General features: G+C 51.6%; 1 protein-coding gene across 4 annotated transcripts in view; it reads left to right on the forward strand.

The window, feature by feature from the left end:
- CASZ1 (castor zinc finger 1) overlaps positions 1 to 20,808 on the forward strand; it is a 131,115-nt gene that overhangs the window by 19,051 nt on the left and 91,256 nt on the right. The window contains exon 1 of one of the 4 annotated variants that reach the window (XM_073316929.1): positions 16,551 to 16,610. The exons of the other annotated variants lie outside the window; for them this stretch is intronic. The gene's annotated coding sequence lies outside the window, so the exon portion shown is untranslated. Of the gene's footprint in view, positions 1 to 16,550; positions 16,611 to 20,808 lie in introns of those variants that run through there. 4 annotated transcript variants of the gene reach the window in all.

The raw sequence follows: 20,808 nt of genomic DNA on the forward strand, positions 1-20,808 counted from the left end.
AGAGGGGGATCCTGGGGAAAACGGGAGTCTTTGAAATAAATAAACCACTGAAGTCAAAGAGGCAGAGAGAAGCTGAAGCAAAGTCAGCAGTGCAGATGCCATGGCAGGGAACTGTGACTGTATGTGTAATGGGTTTGGATGTTTGCTTTTATCTGACCATTGCTGTTCTAGCAAACAGATTGGAGAATTCCAGACTTGCGGGGATTGGGTTTTTAAAAATTTATTTATACATATCTTAGTTCGCCTCTCAGCTCAGGAGATGAATGGGCCCGGGCCATTTCCAGATGGAAGGATGGGAAGGCGCCCTGAGCCGTCATCCCTTTCACCCATTTGCACTTGCACTCTGAGGTTGCTCACCCCTGGCTGGGCTTAGCGCTTAACCCCCCTCCATCCTGGTCCCCTCCCCTCTCTCCTATTAGCACTCACACCTTCAGGTCCCACTCCCTCCACAGCCCCTCTGACTTACCAGTGTCTGGTGTTTCTATAGCTGTCCTTGGACCTTAGGAGCATCTGTTAACTCCCCTCTGGTGTGGGGAGGTCCTGTCTCTCTTAACAGTGGCACCCCCTGGTGCTTATGCACGTTATTAACCCCGTTAACCAGTGAATTAGCCAGTGTGCAGAAGCCAATTTATTTATTTATGTTTTGAGACCTATTGCTAGAAAGCAAGTACTACTGTCGCCCCCCTGACATGCCCTGGGGCGTTTGTCCTGGGAACACAGGAGTCCTGCTGCCCCACCCCCACCCTGAGCATCCATGGTCTTCCTTTGGCTCAATTGTAACAGTCCAAAGAGAACCAGTAGGAGTGGGGCGTGTTCCCAGTTTGCACTCCAAATGGAAAGCCCGGAGGGGGTTGAGGGGCAGATTCCTTGCAGTGAAGGTGTTAACAAATAGCAGGTGATCAAACATGACAAGCAGTGACATTTCTGTTTGGGGTTCTCAGTACCAGCAATGCCAAGAATGAAGCTATAAACCCTGACATTTTGTGTTATGCACTGAGGTTTTTAATAGACATCTTTTCCTCCCTCCCTGCTGTTTATTTATTTTATTCTTTTTTTCTCTTCTGTCCCCTTCTCCCTTTCCAGAATCCTTCCTCTTTCTGTCCCTCACACTTATTTTTCAGCCCTCTCGTCCCACCTGAACTCTATTCCCTTGTTTGCTCACACCCGCTCATCCTCTGGCCCTCTCTCTCCCTTTCTTTTCTGCTGCTTATGTATCCCTCTTTTCTTGTCTTTCACTCACCCTCCCTCTTTTCTTCTTACATGTTTCCCAGGCACTTTTTCTCTCTGTGGTGTTGTCTTCCCCTTTCTCACTCTTCTCTTCCTCCTCCTTGATTCCTCTCACCTTCTCTGCTCTAGGCTCAGCCTCCCCCCACCCCATAGTCTCTCACTCTCTCGTATTCCCCCTCTCACACACGCACACTCTCTCTTTCTCACACCCACACTCCCACTCTTGCACGTTCTCACATTTTTGTACACACACAAGCGCGCGCTCTCAGAGCTTTCTCTCTCATGCACACCCCCTCTTGTATGTGCACACTCCCCTCTTTCTCTGCTCCCCCTTTCTCACTCCTTTCTTGCTGTCTCTCTTACTCCCCTCCCTCCATCTGTTCTTTTCCACTCTCTTCCCTTCTCCCTCCCTTCCCGTTCTCTTTTTGGGCCCTGATGTAATACACTAACCATCGAGGGCCAAGCCAGTTGCTTGTCTGGCAGCAGGTGTCCCACCCCTGAGTGATGTTTTTGTTAATAACATTTTCACCCTGACTCGGAAGCTGGTGTTTTGGAGATCGGTTGTGAGGGTTTTTTTAAGGGCAGGGGCTGAGGGGGCAGTGCTTTTGGGAACAGTTGCCGGGTTTATTCTAAAAGGACTGCAACAGTTGTTCTCGCTGAACGAGAAACGTCAGAACAACTGCAGATTCTTGCTCTCTCTCGACATGTCTCTCTGAAGGGCGTTTGGAGGTGACGCCCAATGCAGCGTCCCCCTCTCAGCGGGCTCTGATCGGAGCAGGCAGCCTTCCAGTGACTCTGGGCTTTAGTGAGGGGGCTCTCCAGCCACTAGGGACAGCCTCACCAGGCAGCCTTCCACAGAGCCCCCTATTCCCAACTTGATTGTGGTGCCTTCTCCCAGTGGGGCCACTGTTGGCATAAGAACTAGGGGAACAAAGCTCTCTAGTGCTTAGAACATGCGCTTGGTGCCAGGAGGCTTGGTTTGGTCCTGAACTAGCATGGAAATGTCACTATACTTCTGAGCCTGACAAAAGGATCCAGTTACTTGGTCTGAACATCAGGAGGCAGTCTCCAGGCGCAGAAATGGGGGTGGTTTGAGGACACCTTTTGAGGCAGGAGGGAGGAAGAGGGCATGTGTTTCCTGGTGCAAGCTGACAGCAGGGCCTCTGGACTTGTTCCCTCTGCCAGGGCCAGGCCTCCTGTCCTGCCTTGCCGAGCTCAGTGCTTCCCGACCAGGCTGGGACCCCCCACACATGGGCCAAAGGCTCCCATTGTCCAAAGTATTGATTTCCTTTTGTCAGGATTGGGATTGGTTGGGCTGGGGGGTGGGTGGAGGGGTGTTAGTTCCTGAGAGTATGTCTTCGCTGCAGAGTGAATCTGAGTGACTGGCACTCTGCTCTGAGCACTGAGATCAGCCTAGCCTGGGTGAGAGGAGCCACACTGCAAAGCCAGACCCAAGTTACTGGGTCTTCACTGGTGCTGCTCTCCCGTGTGTATGTCGCTAGGACTTCTGGAGGCATCTCCCTTGGTTCTTTGTGCTGCTCTAGGATTCTTTCCCAGTGAATTGTGGGAAGACTGGTCTGTTCTTTGGGAGATGGTGGGGGAGAGAATTGTGGGAACGTATTGGAGGAGTATTAGCACTTAGCCCAGTGATTCTCAAACTTTTGTACTGGTGACCCCTTTCAAATAGCAAGCCACTGAGTGCGACCCCCTCCCCTTATAAATTAAAAGCACTTTTTTGTATATTTAACACCATTATAAATGCTGGATGCAAAGCGGAGTTTGGGGTGGAGACTGACGGCTCACAACCACCCATGTAATAACCTTGCGACCCCCTGAGGGGTTCCAACCCCCTGTTTGAGAACCCCTGACTTAGCCTGTTGCCCCAGGATGGGCTAGCTAACAGGAGAGCGCTTAACGGGGATGAGAGGTTTTGTGTGTGGACAGGAGGAGTGTTAGGGGCAATACCTAGCTAATAGCTCAGGCCAACTCTTCAGGGCAGGCATACCCTCGCTGTGAGCAGCGGGTCACGTGGCCCCAGGATGAAAGGCTTGGCAGGCATTTGAAGTGGGTCCAAACTCAACCTCACTCCCAGCTTCTCTCTTCCTCTCCTCAGCAAGAGTGTTAAAAGCCAAAATACTCCTCCCAAAGGCTCTGCCTCTGCATAGAAGCACCTCTCCGCCCAGATCGTATTGATCCAGCTCCACAGATGGTGGCTGCAGATGAGTTGCCAAGTAGGGCAGATCGATACAGACTTGAGATGGGAATTTTGGCAGCGGGGCATGTCCGTTTGTCCCTTCACACACCTCCCCCAGGGAACCAGCCAGCCAGGTAATACAAAGCCCTGTCCTTAGAGTCTCCATCTCACCTTGTCCCTCCCTGTCCTCCCTGCTGCTATGACAGGTTTCCTAAGGAGGGTGCACAAGACTGGAGCCAGGAGAAGCAATGGAAAAGGAAGCCCTAGAGTGGCTCACACAAGAGCAGTGACAGGCACCAATCTATTGGGCAAATTCTGCCCTCCCCACCTGGGGTAACCTCGCAGAATTCCTTGTCTCACTGTGGTTATTGTTACTCTTATCAATGGCCAGATTCTGCTCTCTGTTACCCCCGTGCCATCCCATTGCGTTATACTGGTGTCATTAAGTGCAGAAGTTGGCCTCTGGTGTTTGCGTAGCACTCTTTATAACAGGCTCTCCTCCCATTCACTCCAGCCTGGGTCCAGGGTAACTCCATTGGTGTCACCCTGTGTTTACACCACTGTCACTAGTATCCTCATCCTGCAGATGGGGAAACTGAGGCGAAGTGAATTGAAGTGACTCGCCCAAGGGCCACCCAGGAGGTCCGTGTCAGAGCCAGGATTAGAATGCAGGAGTCCCAGCTCCTGGCTCTGTATGCGGGCCACTTGACCATGCCTGTGTGATTATGCTCTCTCCACGCCTAAGGTGCTGTCCATTCCAGGAGGGGTACAGGGCAATGGGGCATTCTCCCAGAGCTAGCTCATGTCCAGGGGGCTGGTGAGGCAGGAGGTAGCTGTGAGAAGGAGAAGGCACTGGGGAAAGGTGCAGTGAGTCTCCCGCAGCTCCAGCAGTGTGGCAGAGGAGAGTGGTCAGCACTTTAATAAGACATCTAGCAGTTAACCCTTGGAGCCCTCCTGGCTGCCTACCCTTCTGACGGGTGCCGAGCTCCGCACACAATAAAGTTAATGAAATGAGTATTTCAGGGCGGGTGAGGAGAGAGGCTCTGTACTGCACCCTGGGGCCCTAGGTTTATTAATGGTGACCCGCCATTAAAGACTAAAGTGCTAACCTGGTCATATTTAGCAGCTTTCAATGGTGTCCCGGCGGCCTCCGCCTGCAGTATCAACTGCTGTCTTCCCCCGCCTCAGCCCCAGGACGGCAGGAGCTGACTCTGACATTTCTCTACTAGGATGAGTCTGCTGGGCAGCACTAAGAAGTCTCCACATGCTGCTGCAGCTAGACAGACCCACCCCCACCCACCCACCAGCGCTGCCTGGAGCAGCTTCCCCTTCTTATTACTATCCTGGAACTGCCAGGGCCTGGAAGCAGACAGCGACTGGGGGAGTGGGCCTGATTCTGGCATTCTAGTGCACTCCTTGCTCAGGCAGAGCCCATGCAGTCACTAAGAGCAAAAGGGGGTTTTGCTGTGGGATGTGGCCTCAAAAGGAGTGATGCAAACTCAGGCCCTGCAGCCCTCCAGAGTAAGCACTGGCTAGTAATCCCTCTGGGATGTGGGGGATGGAGAGCAGACACTGTCTCGGCCAAAGCTTATAATAATGGGGACCTGGGGATGGGCGTCACCCCTTGGATTTCTCCCATTCTGCTACTCTCCGCCTTGCTCCCTTCACATGGCATAAGAGGGACTCAGCCAACTCCAGCAGGGCTAGCAGGGGACAAGGAGTGGGAGGTCACCCCCAAGGAAAGCGGAGGCTAGATAACATGGTGATGGGAGCCTTAGAGACACGGTGGTGGCGACCGCTGCTGATCCAAGCAGGAAACATTAGCAGGAGAGGATAAAACCTGAAGGAAGGCCCTTTTTGGGTTATGTCTGCACAGGGTGCCCTCACTGGGCTCCCCCGCATGCTCTCAGAGCTGGACCCCAGTGTTGAGTCTGTCAGTTCAGGTATGTTCTCCAACCCTTCTCCCAGCCCTGGTTAAAAACTCAGCATGCATAATTCTTGGATGCCTGGTGGGAGTTTTGGAAATGCTGGTGGATGGATAGATGGAGAGAGAGATTTAGTGGGAATCGCTGGAAAATGCTAATGTTAGCCCCTTATGTCATATGGGGCAGACAGGCCCAGTGATGTCCCCCTTGCTCCTCCCCCCAGCCTCTATTGTGCCCCTCGGGAGAGGACATAGAGAATGAGGCCTTTGGCCCCCAGTGATCCCTGCCCTTGGGGTTCCTAGTCCCCCCAGACTTTAGCTGAGTGAGCTTGGCTGTGTGGTCTTCAGTCCATCCCATGCCAGAGTCAGCAAGGGCAGGTGCCCAGTTGCAGCTGAGCACTCAAAGCTCCCAGCCTCCTGAAAGAATGAGCACTGGCTTGGCAGTGGGGCCGGGGGCAATCCTCGCTCTCTTGTTTGGCTCTGAGCCCTGTCTGATCCAGAGCCAGGTTTTACTGTAATCTCTACATCCTGTTGCAGGTCCTTAATCAGCTGGAGCCAGCATGCAAAAACAAACCTGTTGTGGTTAAAACTCCTGGTTCTCCGCTCCAAGGAGGTAGGGAAAATGTGAAGCAGAGCTTCCCCGGGCAGAGGGCAGTGAGCTGGACAAGGCAGGGTGGGCAGGGAAGAATGATGAGAGGTCATCAGCTGGCAGTGGGAGTGAACTCAGGAGGAAACGGACCAGTGTACGTTTACAGCAAGGAACTAGGCAGGGACCCACTCCCATCCCACTCCTCTGCAGTTGGGGTGAAGTTTGCTGGAATTAGGGGCAGCAGTCCCCCTGTGGCCAGCACAGTGGGAGGACACTGTGCCTGTTGTGGGCAGGCCCTGAAACTCTCTGGGTTGTGGTGGGTTGTTTTTTTCCTGTTTAATACCTAGAATAACACTGATGGGTCTGAACAGCTCCAGCCAGGCGACAAGGGGAAAGAATAACAAGCTCCTGAATGTCAGGCGAGATTATGGGCCATAGCTATTTAGGGTGAGTCTGGTGGATTTAGGGACGCTTGTGTTCTATTGTCCTGGCCTCTCTGAGCACTGGAGCAGGCGAGACGCGAGTGGGGAATTTTGTTGTGGGTTGGTGTGCAGGGCTGGAGGGTGGGGGTGGGGGTGATTCTGACTCTTCCTCTTCCCAGATTTGAGTAACAAAGGGGGGTGACAGCAAACAAATAAAAAATCCTAGGAGATGCAATGCTAGGGACTGAAGTTGAAGCATGGGTTGGGATGTGACAGCATTTGGAGAGTGGTCTCCCAGCCATGAAGGTAGAGGGTTGGAGAGATGTCCCCACCCCCAGGTGCTTCCTTGTTCATTTCAGGATTCAGCTCCAAATTGCCCTCCTGGTTTATAAAACTCTCCTGATTCTCCACCACCCTGGCGCATCTGGGACTGGCCTCTGTGAGCTATCACACACAGTCTGTCCACAACATTATGTGGGAGCCTTCTCCTCTGCAGCTGCCACCTTCACTCATCTCTACCAATCTCCCCTCAGACTCATCTTTCCAGCCTCTCCACTCTTCCCACTGTCATCTGGGCAGCCTTCGGGGAGGCCGTTTGTACGGAAGCAAAATAATATGTGGGATTGGTGGAGGTTGGAGATTGCAGGCCCCTCTCTTGGAGTGCATCTGCCTGGCCTTGGGGTTGTGCACCAAGACTGGCAGCTTCTTCTGGAGGCTCAGCACCTCCATGGTCTGCATGGTAAAGTGGTGGGGGCCTGGAGTAGCAAGACGACAGAGCGTACAATGGACTGGAAGGGTGGAGTGCAGCAGGAGGCAAATGTTTTAGCTCTGGGTGTGTGAGTCCCAAGCAGGCTGTTCGTGAAACAACTCTGCTTCTGGGGAGCACTGCAGTTCCCACACTGATGTGGGGAGGTGTTGGGGGGGAGTAGAGGGCAGTCTCGCCCTGCAAGCTTTGTAAAAACAAGACTTGGAAAGTTGAATTCTTTGCTTCTTTGGGGCCCTTTTTATTTGGCGGGATTAAAAAGCCTATTTGAGTTTCTTAAACCATTTAATCTAAAATCCCCAGGTAGATGCGTTGCTGGATTCGGTTTTAAGCTTATAAACAAAATATGTCTGTGTTTGGTGATTCTTCGTTTTGTTATTAAGAAAGGAGGGCCTGACCTGGGCCCCCTGAAGTCAGGGGGAGTTGGGTTCTTACACTCTTGGATTATGTTGGGTTTTTAGGAGTGCTGGAAGGCGTGGAGCCCAGCTCACTGGTGTGACCCTCCTCTTGCTCTGAAGTGGGTGAGTATGTGGGACCAGGCAGCTAGTGGGGGCAGGGAGTTGAGGGAGAGCCATAAAGGCTTGGGTAGGTGATTGTGGAGCTTCCAAAAGAGCTCTGCATGTTGGGTGAATGCTAGGTGCTGAGCACTTGTGAAAATCTGGCCCACAGTGAAAGGACAGGGACTGTAGACCCATTCGTGCAAGCCCTCCCCACATGGAACTCCTGGTTAAATCCGTCAGATTCCTGCTCACAGCAGGCTTGGAGGGTTGAGCCCTTCAGTTGGGAGTGCTGTGGAGAGATGCGAGAGGAACAGAACACAAGCGGCTGGGGAAGAGGGGAGGAAGGGTTTCTCTGTTAGATTCTGCTGGAGAACTCTGGGTAATTCTCCCCTGTGAGCAGGAGACGATCACACACACTCCCATTGCACCTCTCAGTAGCTCTCTCCTTTTCCTGTCTCTGCTCCACTCCTCTGCGAAGCTCCTAGCTCCTTTCCATATCCTTATGGCTTCATAGCTGCCCCTTCCAGCACCATTGCTTTGGCTGCCCATGGAGATGCCATAGGCAAGAGACCATCTAGGTGCGGACCAGCCCTACATGTGGACAGAGTGTGTCTTGCCCTTGCTGATAAGTTGTCTGAGGAACATAGGAATCACCAGACTGGATCAGAGACGTGCTTCATCCAGTGCGCTAGCTTGTCTCTGAGAGTGGCCAGCTGCAAATGCTTCACGGAATGTGTAAGAACCCCACTGTAGGCAGGTGTGGGGTAATCTGCCCCCTCTTCAGGACTCAGCCTGGTCTCTAATAGTTAGAAATTGACTTAAGCCAGTGGTTTTCAACCTGTGTCCGCCGACCCCTGGAGGTCTGCAGACTATGTCTACGAATTCGAAAGGGGTCTGCACCTCCATTTGAAATTTTTCAGGGGTCTGCCAATGAAAAGAGGTTGAAAACCACTGGCTTAAGCCAGCTGCATCTCAGAGCTTGAGTGTAATGAGTTTGGTGGGTCTCAGTACATTTCCTATCAGAGAGGTATCCATATCACAGAATCCATCCCCTCCATTGGCCCTTTGTTTGCAATCCCAGTGGAGAGGCCAGTAGGGACTGAGTGAGCCCTGGGGACTCAGTGCCCCTTTGGAGCTCCAGAGAGGGTCCTTCCATATCAGGGTTGCACGGGCAGGGCTGTGGGGGGAAGTCAGCCCTGCTTGGCCACACTGTTCCCTTTCTGTGGATAGACAGAGGTTTCCAGTCTCCAGGGCTGTCAAGGCAACACCTTATAAAAAGAGGGGAGGGGACCCCCTCCCCCCTTTGCCTTTGAAAGGCAGTGTAGTTGAGGACAGACAGAGGGACAGGTGTCTGTCCTACAGCAAAGGAGGGAACCCTGTTGGCTTTGTCGAGGGAGCCTCTTTCTATATGGAAATGAAGAATTTAGGCTAATGGAGCTCAACCATCTCTAATTTTGCGATGGCAGGAGGATTTTGATTGAAAGTAATTAAGCAAGCTAGCTGTAAAATTAATTAAAGCAAAAGGGGGGGATTTTTTATTGGATTGGAGAGCGATATAGCGGCTGTCAAATGGGGGACGGATGGGGGTGACCTGAATTCTCTGCCCTCCCTCCTCCCACTCGGGACGTTTATGTCACTTTAATCTCCTTACAGCGGCTGGTGTGCATTTGTTTGAAATAATCAAGGAAATATGGTCAGAAATTGTCAGCTTTCAGATCTAATTTACCTGACAGCCCTGCGCGGACCAGCAAGCCTGTGTGTGTGTGTGTGTGTGCACACGCACAATTGTGTGGTCGTGTGGTCATGGAGGACACCTCTCCTCCTCTCTCTCTCCCCCTCGCTCCTCTTGGTTTCCTGCAAATTAACATCCAGGACCACCCTGCGCCTTCCTGGGAAATAATGAAAGTTTGACCATTTCTGACGGTCCCTTCACTCCCCCCTTCCCCATTCTGCCTCCCCCAACCTGCTGCCTCATCCCTGCACTATAACCAGCTTTAAGGGTTTAGGGACTATAGGATTAGGGGAGGTGGCTGTAATTCTTTATTCCAGATGGCTGACAACCGCTAAACCCACTGTCACAACTACCACAGTTTTAAAAATACTTTAAATTAGTCCCTTTGTTTCGGCCCGAGTCCCCGCTGAGCGGCACTCATGATGTTATGCCAAGAGCTCTGCCTGCCTCGCAGTCATGGGGGGTGCTGAGCCAAGGGGGACAGAGAGGATGGCAGGTGTGGGGAGATGCCAATCTGTGCCCACACCTGTCTGTAGTCCCTCGCTCGCCTTCATCTCTAGAATCAACATTTAAGACCCAATCCTGCAAAGTGTGTCACTTCTGGAGTTTCAGAATTTTGAACCCAACTCCCATTTTGGAGTCTTCTAGCTGCATTTGTGGTATTCCTATAGCAGCATCGCTCCTTGTGGTGCTGAGGCAGTGCTTTCCAGGGGGTAGGACATCAGGGAAGGGGTCAGGAAACCTGTTTTGTTCCTGGTGCCGCTGCTAAGTTGGGCAAGCCCCTTTACGACTCCGTGCCTGTTTTCTCACCTGTAAAATGGGGATGATGAGATTTGTCCTCCCTTGCAAAGTGCTTTGAGATCTCTGGATGAAAAGGACTAGGTTATAAAGACATCATAGAGCGAGGAGGAAATCCAGCTCCTCTGGAGTCCCTGAATGTTTCCTCTCTGAGCAGACCCTAATAGCTGTCAAGTCTCATATCTTTTTGCTGGGCCAGCTGTTAGAGATAGTGTTTATTATTTGTGAAGTGCTGACAATGTTGGGGCTCTTGTTTGTTTTATTTGGGACTCCATTTGCAAACCTTCACTGAAGCGATCTTCTGTGCCAAGACTTAGGAGCTTTTACACTAATAGCCAGGGATCCTGTTGTATAGTTTATGTAATACCTTTCAATCCCAAGGGTTCTGGAGTGTTTCAGAGACCAGGGCACCCAGTGAGATGCATTGCACTGGGGAGAGAAGAAGGGAAAGTATTGGCCAAAGGAGCCAGGGCAGGGGATCTTTAATAGCCACACACAACAGTCAGGAGTTTAAGGTCTTAACTCCAAAAACCTACACGCCATAAACTGCAGAGAGATCAATTAATCTACCTTGCGAGGAGGAAGACATGAGTCAACTCAGGTGGGATCTGAACATGTGGTTCCAGGGCATCTCGGTGTCTCATACCTGAGTGTCTCATACCATAGTGTCTCTGTCCATCTGCCTCAAAGACAAACAGTGTGGAGTTCTTGTGCTACTGAGTGTCCTTTGGAACACTGGGGTCGTGGCCATGGTCACTGATTTTCAAAGTTAAATGGCTTGGCTCCTGTATTTAAAAAAAGCAAAAGTTGTTTTAAAAATAAAATTAGTAATGAGATGGCAGCTGGCAACAGGGACCAAGTGCTGCCAGCCCCAGCTTTGGAGAGGAACATGTTATCTTTCTGAATAGGTTTGTAAAGGTGCTTTGAAGACATCATCATAAGCAGCCAGAGGGTGAGTAGAACAACTGGGCTGATCTGTAGCCAACTGAAGAAGGTTGTGTGGGGAGCTTGGCACCACGACTCCTGGGTTCAGTGCCCAGCTCTGCCATTGATTCATATTACAACTGGGCAGGTTGCTTCATTTCTCTGTGCCTACATTTCCCCATCAGTAAAATGGGTATATTAATGCTTCCTCAGTTGAACAGAGCTCCTGAGGCTTAATTAGCATTAGCTAAATGCTTTGGTGAAAGGGTGTATAAGGCCTCTCCCTCAGTGAAAGGTTGCAAAGTGATATTTTAGCCACATGAAAATTAAAATGGCTGATTTATAAATCTCTGAAACACGCCTTCTCTGAGGGACAGGTCTGTTGTTAAACGGTGGCTTCCCCTACGCTCCTCCCATTGACTTCAACCAGAGCGGAGTTAGGCTAGGACTAAGCACTGTTGAAAATGGAAGGCTGTTGAGACTGCAGCAAGTGGAAGTTCTGATCCTAAGTGTTCCCTGCAGGTGCAATGGAATTTAGTATTTAGAATCTCATAAGCAGGTTCATGGCCCTTTAAATTGAGAGTGAGTTTGTTCTGGGATGCAGACCGGGCCACCCCAGTAGTGGTCTCCTAAGTCAGTGGTCCATAACTGGTGGTGAGTGAAGAGCTGGTTGGTCACATGGTGCCAGCTCCTCCTCCTCATTTCTCTTCTCTAAATGGCATGGTGTGGGAGGTAATGGGACATTCACTACTTCTCTGTTCTAACATTTCCACGGCAATTGCTAGAGTTGCCAAAGGGGTGTCACTAGTGGTGGTGGTTGGGATGTGTGTGCATGAGGCAATCTCTCTGTCGAGTGGTGCTGCATTCTGTGAAAAAGTTTAAGGCCTGCTGTACTTAACAGTTTTCTGTTCTGACTTGTCTCCTGGGATGCTCAGACATGACAGATGGATAACACTTATTAGTGGGGTCCTAAGTTTTAAGGGGCAAACGCCGATATTCTGCACCTCTCTGCATCTGCCTCTGCTTGTTCGGAGTATGAAGCAAAGCTGTTTGGGTCTCTTCCTTCCAGTTAGTGCCACTTGTTTGCAAATGTGTTTCCATCACAACCAAGAGCCGAAGGATGTTCTGTATTTGGACGAATGGCAATGAAAACCTCTGAACTGGGTTGGGGTTTTCTCTTTCTCAGTTTGGGGGGGGGGGGCAGAGAAGCAGTGGGACTGATTCTCCTCGCATGCATGCCGGTGTAAATCAGGAGTAACTTCACTGAGTTCAGTGTAAAACCAGTGTAATTGAGAAGAGTCAGACCCCATGCTTTTGGAATCTGAGTCAGGCACTCGCCTTGGAGTGGCCAGGACATTTGGGACAGATGGGAGGTGTACATTGGTTTTGATTCTCTGTCTGTTTAGGACAAGAGATGAGCCTGAATCATACACCCCTGGACTGTGGGGAAATTTTGATCCAGTTGCAACTCTTGCAGTACCTCAGGCCCAGGGAAGTCTCTGACGGTGCAGGCTGCTGAGGACTGGCTGGGGAGATGAGGATCTTGAGAGCATGCAAAAAGAAAAGGCTTTGGGGTTAGAGACAGCACAGGCACTGGTATTTGCCATTCCCAGAGAGCCAGTGCAGGTTGTGAAGCACCTAGCCTTTGACTACTACACAGCATCTTGCTTCAGTGTTTGCTGCCATCCTTGTTCAAATCCCCCAGCCTCTGCCCTGCAGAGCAGCCCTGGCTGGGTTAGGGAGAGGAGGGAAAGAGGTGACTGCCAAAGGCCCAGCTGAGCAGGGTGTTCCCGGCAGAAATCGCCTTGCCTGCCTTCCTGGCGATTCCGGGGCTCGCTATAGAAATAGCCTCCCGGGGCAGGTCTGAACAAGCCAGCGATTCTCTTAATTTCACACAGAGACAGAAAAGCCACCAGGAAAATATGAAATCTAGAGATAAAGGGCTGCCCGTGGGAGGTGGAGAATGGCTCTGCCGGCCAAGCAGAGTGCTTCAGTGATGTGTCTGAATGATAGCCCGCCCCTTGGCCATTATGGGGATGGAGGGAGTTAGCTCTCTTGCTCCCCATACATTGGACACTCCCACATGCTTCCCCTTTAGTCTGGTCTGATTTGGCAGCAGAGTTTGAGTGAGGTCTAGGAATAGCCCAATGGGCTATAAACAAATCCTAGGGTACCGACCCCAAGCACCACAGTCCCTCCGGCACAGGCTGTGGTACTGTGGTGCTCTGGGGTGTTACTGCAGCATACTGGAGGACAGGCCACATTTGTGTGCGGCACCCACTGGGGCCCCTTAGTTTCTATGGTGTTTGGGGTGGGAGGGGGGAAGGAGTGTTAGTGATCTCCATTTCCATTCACATTGTGGTCCTGTATTGGTGGGGAGGTGCAGCTGGTGCTTTGTGACTTGGTCTGAGGTAGGTGACTTTCCCATGGGGCTGCGTTACCCACTGCAGAAGCAGAAGTTATGCTTGGGGTGGGGATCTGTCTCTGCGAGTGGTAGGAGACTGGACAGGGCTGTGACTAATAGTATCAGACCCAGCGCCCTCCCCAGCCAGGGCTACTCCCGTACGTTTCCCTGCAGTTATGGCCCCCTGAGCAGCAGCCCAGCTGGAGTGGCTGTTTAACAGGAGTCTGTAGCACAACAGTTACTGGCCTTTCTTTCTGCCTCTTGGGCTTTTCCCCCTTTAGTACCTAGATGCCTTGGCTCCAGTGGAGGGGAAAACACTGTAGTAGAGAGGTGGCCCTTGGGGATACACAGAAAACATCCTAGAAACAAACGAGGCCACAAACTTCAGTGTTCCACCACCACCACCCCAGAGCTGTGGGGAGCAGCCTCCTGCTCTGGCACTTTGGGGCTCTCCTAATGTAGCAGTGTTTTGTGGCTGTGGGGATAAATAGGAAGGATGTTGGATTTCCCCACTACCCCCACAATTGGACACAGACTCCCAGAGCATGGCGACCTCAGCCCTGCAGAGCAGAGAACCCTGGGGAAGGGGAAGCATGGCCTTTGGGGGCTGACAGTCTGGGAATGCAGCACAGACTCCCTCGCACTGGTCTTTGAGCAAGACGGGGAGTGCCCGGTGCTACACTCACAGCTCATCCCCTAGGAATCACTTTGTTAATACACCCCTGGGGGAAAGGGAAAGGGGCAGCATTAGCCCCACCCCCCGTTCACCATATCCCTCATCCCCCCTGCCCCAGCTCTGATATAAGTTTAACAACCTACGTGGAAATGCAATAAAGTCATCGGGGGTTGCCGAGGTCTCGGTTTCATTAATTCCGAGCCCCCTGCAATGCCAGCCCCCCACTCTGGCGCTCGTTTCCAGGGCTGTCGCTGCTAGTGTGGGCTCGCCTTGCAGCTTATTAAACCAGCACCTTTGAAACCTAGGCTGAATTCAGATTCATAACGTCTGATTCCCCCACATCTCTCACTCTCCCGGTGTCGGGAAAACAGCTTATTAAAAGTCTCATTGGTAAAGGCTGGGAATTCACGTTTTTAATGCTTTCCTCTGGGTTTCTTAAAGCTGGGCTGTTCCCTTCTCTGGCTGCGTTCAGCTGGGCACTTGGACCCAGCGAAGGGCCATTATCACTCCTCTACCTGGGCTCTTGGGAATGTTCCCCAGAGGCCCCTTGCCCACGACCACCTCGGCACAAATCCTGCTCCCATTGAAGTCACTGAATTCGATTGTTTTGGCCTGAAATGAACGAACCTTTCCCCAGGGAGTGACTTCAAGCACCTTGCTCGAGAGGTCCTGGAAGAAGCCAGGCAGTGCAATGGCTGAATGGGAGCCTCTGCCCATCACCGCTCAGGGTCTGCATCAACCACAAAGCCCTTTGCCTCTCAGTCCCCACAGAGGGGCTTGGAAGGGGGAGGGAAGAGCAATTTATTATTATTTATTATTTGTACTATTGTAGCACATAGGAGCCCCAGTCAGGGACAGGATCCCATGGTGCTAGGTGCTGTACAAACGCAGAACAAAAGACAGGCCCTGCCCTGAAGAGCGTGTTTCCCCAGTTGCAGACGGTAGGATTAGAGGCAACCAGCTTTTCCCTGTTGGGAGCTGAGACTTTGGCCTATTTTCCGTATTTCCAAAATGGTGGCAAAACAACAGGAAAATCCCTGCCTTGCTGCAATAGATCCTTCTCTAAGGCCTTCGGGGAGAGCAGGAGGAGAGAGGGAAAACCAACAAGTGGGTGACTCAGCAAACTGCCTTGCCTCAGCCTCGGGTCTCCACCAGAAGTTTCAGAATTGTGTGTCTGAGTCTGGGACATTCTGGCTTTGGAAAAAATATCTTGGACCACAGGACCAATACAGGATCTTTCCTAACGTGCATTTGAAGGCAGGGCAACTGACTAATTTGGACTAGTTAAGCTACTTGGTTAATGTCAATTGGTTAATTACTGTTGTTATATAGTTGTGGCTAAGCGACTTTGTAAAGGTGGCACCTTCTTATTCACTGGATCTGCTGCCTGTGGTATTCAGAATTGGATTTGCTGATTTTGCTGGCAAGAATGAGATCCTTCCTGCTTTTTGCTCCTGTTAGCCCTGCAGAGCCAACACAGCAATGGGAGGGCGAGCTGGCTTCTACTCTGGCTCATTTGTCATTTGCAGAATAGATTGCAGAATCCTCATCACTTGAGATGAGAAGTGAAGCAGAAAAAACCCAGCTTGACACTCAGATTCCAAGCCAAGTCTGTGGTGATGGCCCATGGGATATGTCTTCACTGCAGAGATAATTCAGGTGATCAGCACCCGGGTTAGCCGAGCCTAGGTCTGAGCAGCGGCACTGCAAAGACCTACCCAACTTATTGGATCCTCACTGGCGTTGCACTTCGTCATGGGTGTCTCTAGGACTTTTGGGGGTACATCCCATGGTTCTTAGTGCGGCAGTGAGCTGAACTGCTTGCTCTGTGATTCTTTCCCAGTGAATGGTGAGAGAACTTGCCTGTCCTTCTGTACACACAGGGGGATTGTGGGGAAGTGTTGGAGGACTGTCAGCACACTGGGTTAGCTTGTGTCCACACTGCAAAGTAGGCATGTTACCAGTCCGAGTGAAAGCCTCACTTGGGTTTAGCCTATAGCCCCCATCAAGCCAGCTAGCCTGGGTTGAAAGCACCAAACTCAGGTGAACCGGGGTGTGTGTGTGTGTATGTGGATGGGAGGGGGGCTAAGGCAATAACCGGGTAAAAGACCAGGCTAACTGCAGAGCAGACACATCCTTAGAGAAGCAGTCTTTATTTGCAAATTGAACACATTTGCACTGGAATCTAGGAGTAACTGGAAACTGAGGGACCATGTGATGCCATGTGCATGGAGTGTCATGTCAGGGTTAGAGCAAGCTGCACTCTGAGCCTGGTAAAACACCACTGAGGCAAACGTTTGAACACAGTTACAAGAGACACCAAAAAGAACCCCAAATGAGGTCTTTCTTCAGTGCTGAACATGGGCAGGGAGGCCTGACAACCTACTCCTGAAGCCCACCTGCTCACCCACGCTCTCTGGGAGCTCACCCTGCCGAGGGCCGGGCATTGGGTGTCAGGTGTGTATAAATTTTTAATATAATTCTAGGAAATATGATTTGGCTCCTATAAATGGAGCCCAGAGGACTGTTACCAGTTGTTGTTTGTGTCCACTGGCGGTGGGACAAGAAGTAATGGGCTTAATCTGCAGCCAGGGAGACTTAGGTTCGCTAGTAGGAAAAACTTTCTAACTCTAAGGATAGTTAAGCTCTGGAATAGGCTTCCATGGGAGGCTGTGAAATCCTCATCATTGGAGGTTTATAAGAACAGGTTGGGCAAACACTTGTCGGGGATGGTCTAGGTTTACTGAGTCCTGCCTCAGCCTCTCAAGGTCCCTTGCAGCCCTGCATTTCTAGGATTCTGTGATTTGTCTATAGCACCTAGGCTAAAAAAGTTTGGATGCAGGGGAGGAGGCAAGGATTCAGCCCATCCATGTCAGATTAGGCTGTAGGATGTGATCCCGTGGTAATGGCTCTGATTGGATTACAATAGAGAACGATCCTAAAATTATTATTATACTGTTAGATCATCTGCTCAGCCCTCCCTCGCCATCCTCAGGCCAGGGCAGGATTGTTCCCTGCAGGATGTTGTGACCTGTCTAGCTGTAAAGCATCCAAGCAATGGGGCATCTCTTAGAAGACTCCTCTGCAGTGTCATAGATCTCACTGTTGGATCGTTTTTGCTGAGATGTGCTACGGGGCAAGTATCTCTTGCCTTCTTAAAGCCCCGGGGATGATGGAGACAGATGGAGCCTCACAGCTGAGATCCAGTTCCAGAGTGCACAGACCCAAAGCACAGATTCAGGGGGTTGGTTTGGGCCCATCTCTATTTCCTTGGTGGGAAAAAGGGCTGTGGAGATGCTTCATCCTGCCACCATGTCGGCTTCCCACAGGCAGGAGAGCCTTGGGATCGGCAGGGCAGGGAGGGCGCAGGGCACTGTAATCATTAACCCTCTGTAGCAGCCAGCCACTTATTTTAAAGACCTTTCCCGGAGAGGTTCAAACTGGATAACAGGGGAACCTGGAAGCTTCTGGTGCAGGCCAGGTACAGAACAGTTTAGAGCGCTGGCTGCAGGAGGCACCAAGTCAGACTCTACATCTGTTAACTGATCACCCATCTCCCTTCCTCCCAGCACCCATGTGTCCTCCCTTCATCCATCTCCCCAGGACCCATCTCTCTGGGACCCGTCTCTCCTCCTGCCTGCACCCATCTCTCTGGGACCCATCTCTCCTCCTGCCTGCACCCATCTCTCTGGGACCCATCTCTCCTCCTGCCTGCACCCATCTCTCTGGGACCCATCTCTCCTCCTACCTGCACCCATCTCTCTGGGACCCATCTCTCCTCCTACCTGCACCCATCTCTCTGGGACCCATCTCTCCTCCTACCTGCACCCATCTCTCTGGGACCCATCTTTCTCATCCTTGCAGCCCTTCTCCTCCGTGTCTTATTCTCCTATGCGGCGGCTGTAAGGATGACACTGAACTCGGCCTTGTCTTGGCTTCCACCCTAGCTCCGGTCACACGGTCTGTCCCACTGGTTTTGCAGCCGTTTTTTGCTGCCAGCGCAGGGCACTGAAAAATGCTGGCACTGCCAAAAACCCTGTGCGCACTATGGCTCCCCAAACATCCCTTTATTTTTATTGTTCTGTTAATTACTGTTTAAACTTTAATAAGTCACTTCGTCAGGAGGGGGGACCTGCAGCGCGGTTTCTGTGCAAACACTGGGCCCGGCAGTGACTCTAGTGTAACATAACCCTTTATACAATGTGGGAATGTTTAGACTGTAACAGAAACTTGTTATTTTAATGACAGTTAAAGCAAAAAAAAAAAAAAAGAGCGAGTGAAAGAGGAAAGCGAATTTGATGGGTTGATGGCTCATCTAAATCTCCCTGACTGGCCTCTGCTTTCCTGGCTATAACCGCAGCTGGGGAGGGTGCTTCTTGGCCCCTCCTGGGGCAGTACAGGTCTCTGTGCTGGACAGAACATGGTGTTCTTCATCGCTCTGGGCATGGGGCTAGCAGCGAAAGGATGCTGGAGAAAGCAGCATGGATGGTCATAAGGATGTAGGGCCAAATTCGGCTTGACCCTGTAGCCCTGACCCAGGCAGGATCCCCGCCACCCCTGTTGGTATTGGCTGGAGTTTTCGCCACTGCTTCAGTGCTTAAATTGCTTCTGAGAAACGTGAGCTGGCACAAAGCAGATACGTGGAGCATGGCCTGTGAGAAGATGGCTCTCCCAAAGCCAAGGGAAGCTTCCTACTCTGCCTGGTAACATGTGGCTTCCTCTCGCCACCCCATTCTCCAGTTCCATAGGTCTTGCGATGCACCTGTCATCCTTCTGTATTTCTAGACTGTCTATAAACTCTCCCCTGCTCACCCTCCAGCAGGAGATGCCTCAGTAATGGGCACCGTAGAAATGCCAAGAGAAAGTTACCTCTGTTATATGTCCCTAGATGCAGGGAGGGTGGAGGGCTAGGAGCCACCGTATGTAGTGTATTGTTGTTGATGTCCACAGGCCTTTGGAGCAGTGGAAGGTACCCATGAAGTGGCTGGTGTCCCTGCACCACAGAGCTGAAGTCACCTCCACGTTTGGCTTGGCTATTTTTAGCGCTCGCTATAGACAGACAGTATGGAGAGTGATATATACAATCTGAAGAGCCTTCAACTCCTGCTGACCTCTCTGCTGCTAAAGCAGATTTGCCCAAAACCGAGCAACCTCAAAGGGGGTGACGTGAGACCAGGAGAGGGGAGAGCTCCCATCTCCTACCACCCACCTGCCACCCTGTAACTTAGTCAGGGCAGTCTGGGTCCCAGTGCTGGATAGCTGGCAGTGTGGCCTCAGAGGCAGCCTACTCCCGCTCTGTGTGGGGAGCCGATGCTAGGGCCAACGGTGACTGAAATCTCAAAGAGGACCATGGGAACAGAGGTGGGAAGGGAGGAGGTGGGCGTGAGGGGGAGAACCAGGGGCTGTGAGGGAGAAGGGGCGTGAGGGTGAGAACTGGGGGCCGTGAGGGGGAAGGGGCATGAGGATGAGAGCTGGGGGCTGTGAGGGGGAAGGGCATGAGGGTGAGAACTGGGGGCTGTGAGGGGGAAGGGGCATGAGGATGAGAGCGGGGGGCTGTGAGGGGGAAGGGGCATGAGGGTGAGAACTGGGGTCTGTAAGGGGTGAGAGGTGGGGGCATGAAAGGGAAGGGGCGTGAGGGTGAGACCCAGGGGCTGTGATGGGTCAGCAAGGGGGAGTGCAAGGGAGGAGCTGTGGTGTTGTGCAGGGCCCTCACATGCCAGGAATCCCTCTCTCTGGAGAGCCTTGTTTCCTTCTGGTCTGTTTCTGGGACAGGCAGGAGCCTGGACAAGTGGTACTCTGTGAGGGGAGGGTTTGAGGGATGGGATGTGGGAGATGAAATCTCGGTCTGTGTTGGGCTAGCAGGGTTGCTGTGTGTCCCCCAAGTGAGGGAGTGTGCAGCAAGCCATCCAGAACAGCTCACACTTTCCTTGCCTGCTGCTTGGGTTGGGACTGGTATTGATTGGTTTTGCTGTTCTCTGCACATTGTGCTTTTCCAGCTGAGCACTGGCTAGACGTTTTTTTCATTTATTTTTGCACCTCTGTTTTAGTGCAAGTGAATGAGAGTGTGCGTGAGTGGGGGTGTGAACCAGTGTTTGCACAAGCAAATGTGTGAAGTTTATTCACAGGCAGGTGTGTGCGTAAACTAGTGCAGGTGTGGCATGCACACGTGTTTGTGTATTTGCATTTTGCAGGGTGTCTGTGTGCATGGAAAACACATTTGTCCATTGGCAGGGTGCATGGGACAGAAGTGATGCCGATCCTGGCCTAAATCTCAGCAGGGAAATCAAATAGGTTTGGGTTGGTTTCCCCCAAATTCCTTCAATGAGATTGTTGTGGCTCAAGAGATAAGCTTGGTCATTGCACACTGGCTACTGATTCTAGTAACTGAGTAGCTCAGGTAAATGTTCCCCGCATTTACAATGTACAGACATGGAGTTCAGATCAAACACAGCTACCTCTCCATTTCCCTCCTCCTGAAAACCCTTATTAAAATTAATTTATTTGGTATACATGGAGGGGACTGGGAAAGGGATGGACAATCCTCTTGTTAAAACATTGACCATTTGGGAAGACAGAGCAGGCAAAGGGACCTGTATAAAGATCCTGCCTGTGCTACTGGGAGCTCTCTGGCTATGATATACCATGCAGGGCTGAG

Source organism: Lepidochelys kempii, chromosome 18, assembly GCF_965140265.1.
Source record: "Lepidochelys kempii isolate rLepKem1 chromosome 18, rLepKem1.hap2, whole genome shotgun sequence".
NCBI lineage: Eukaryota > Metazoa > Chordata > Testudines > Cheloniidae > Lepidochelys > Lepidochelys kempii.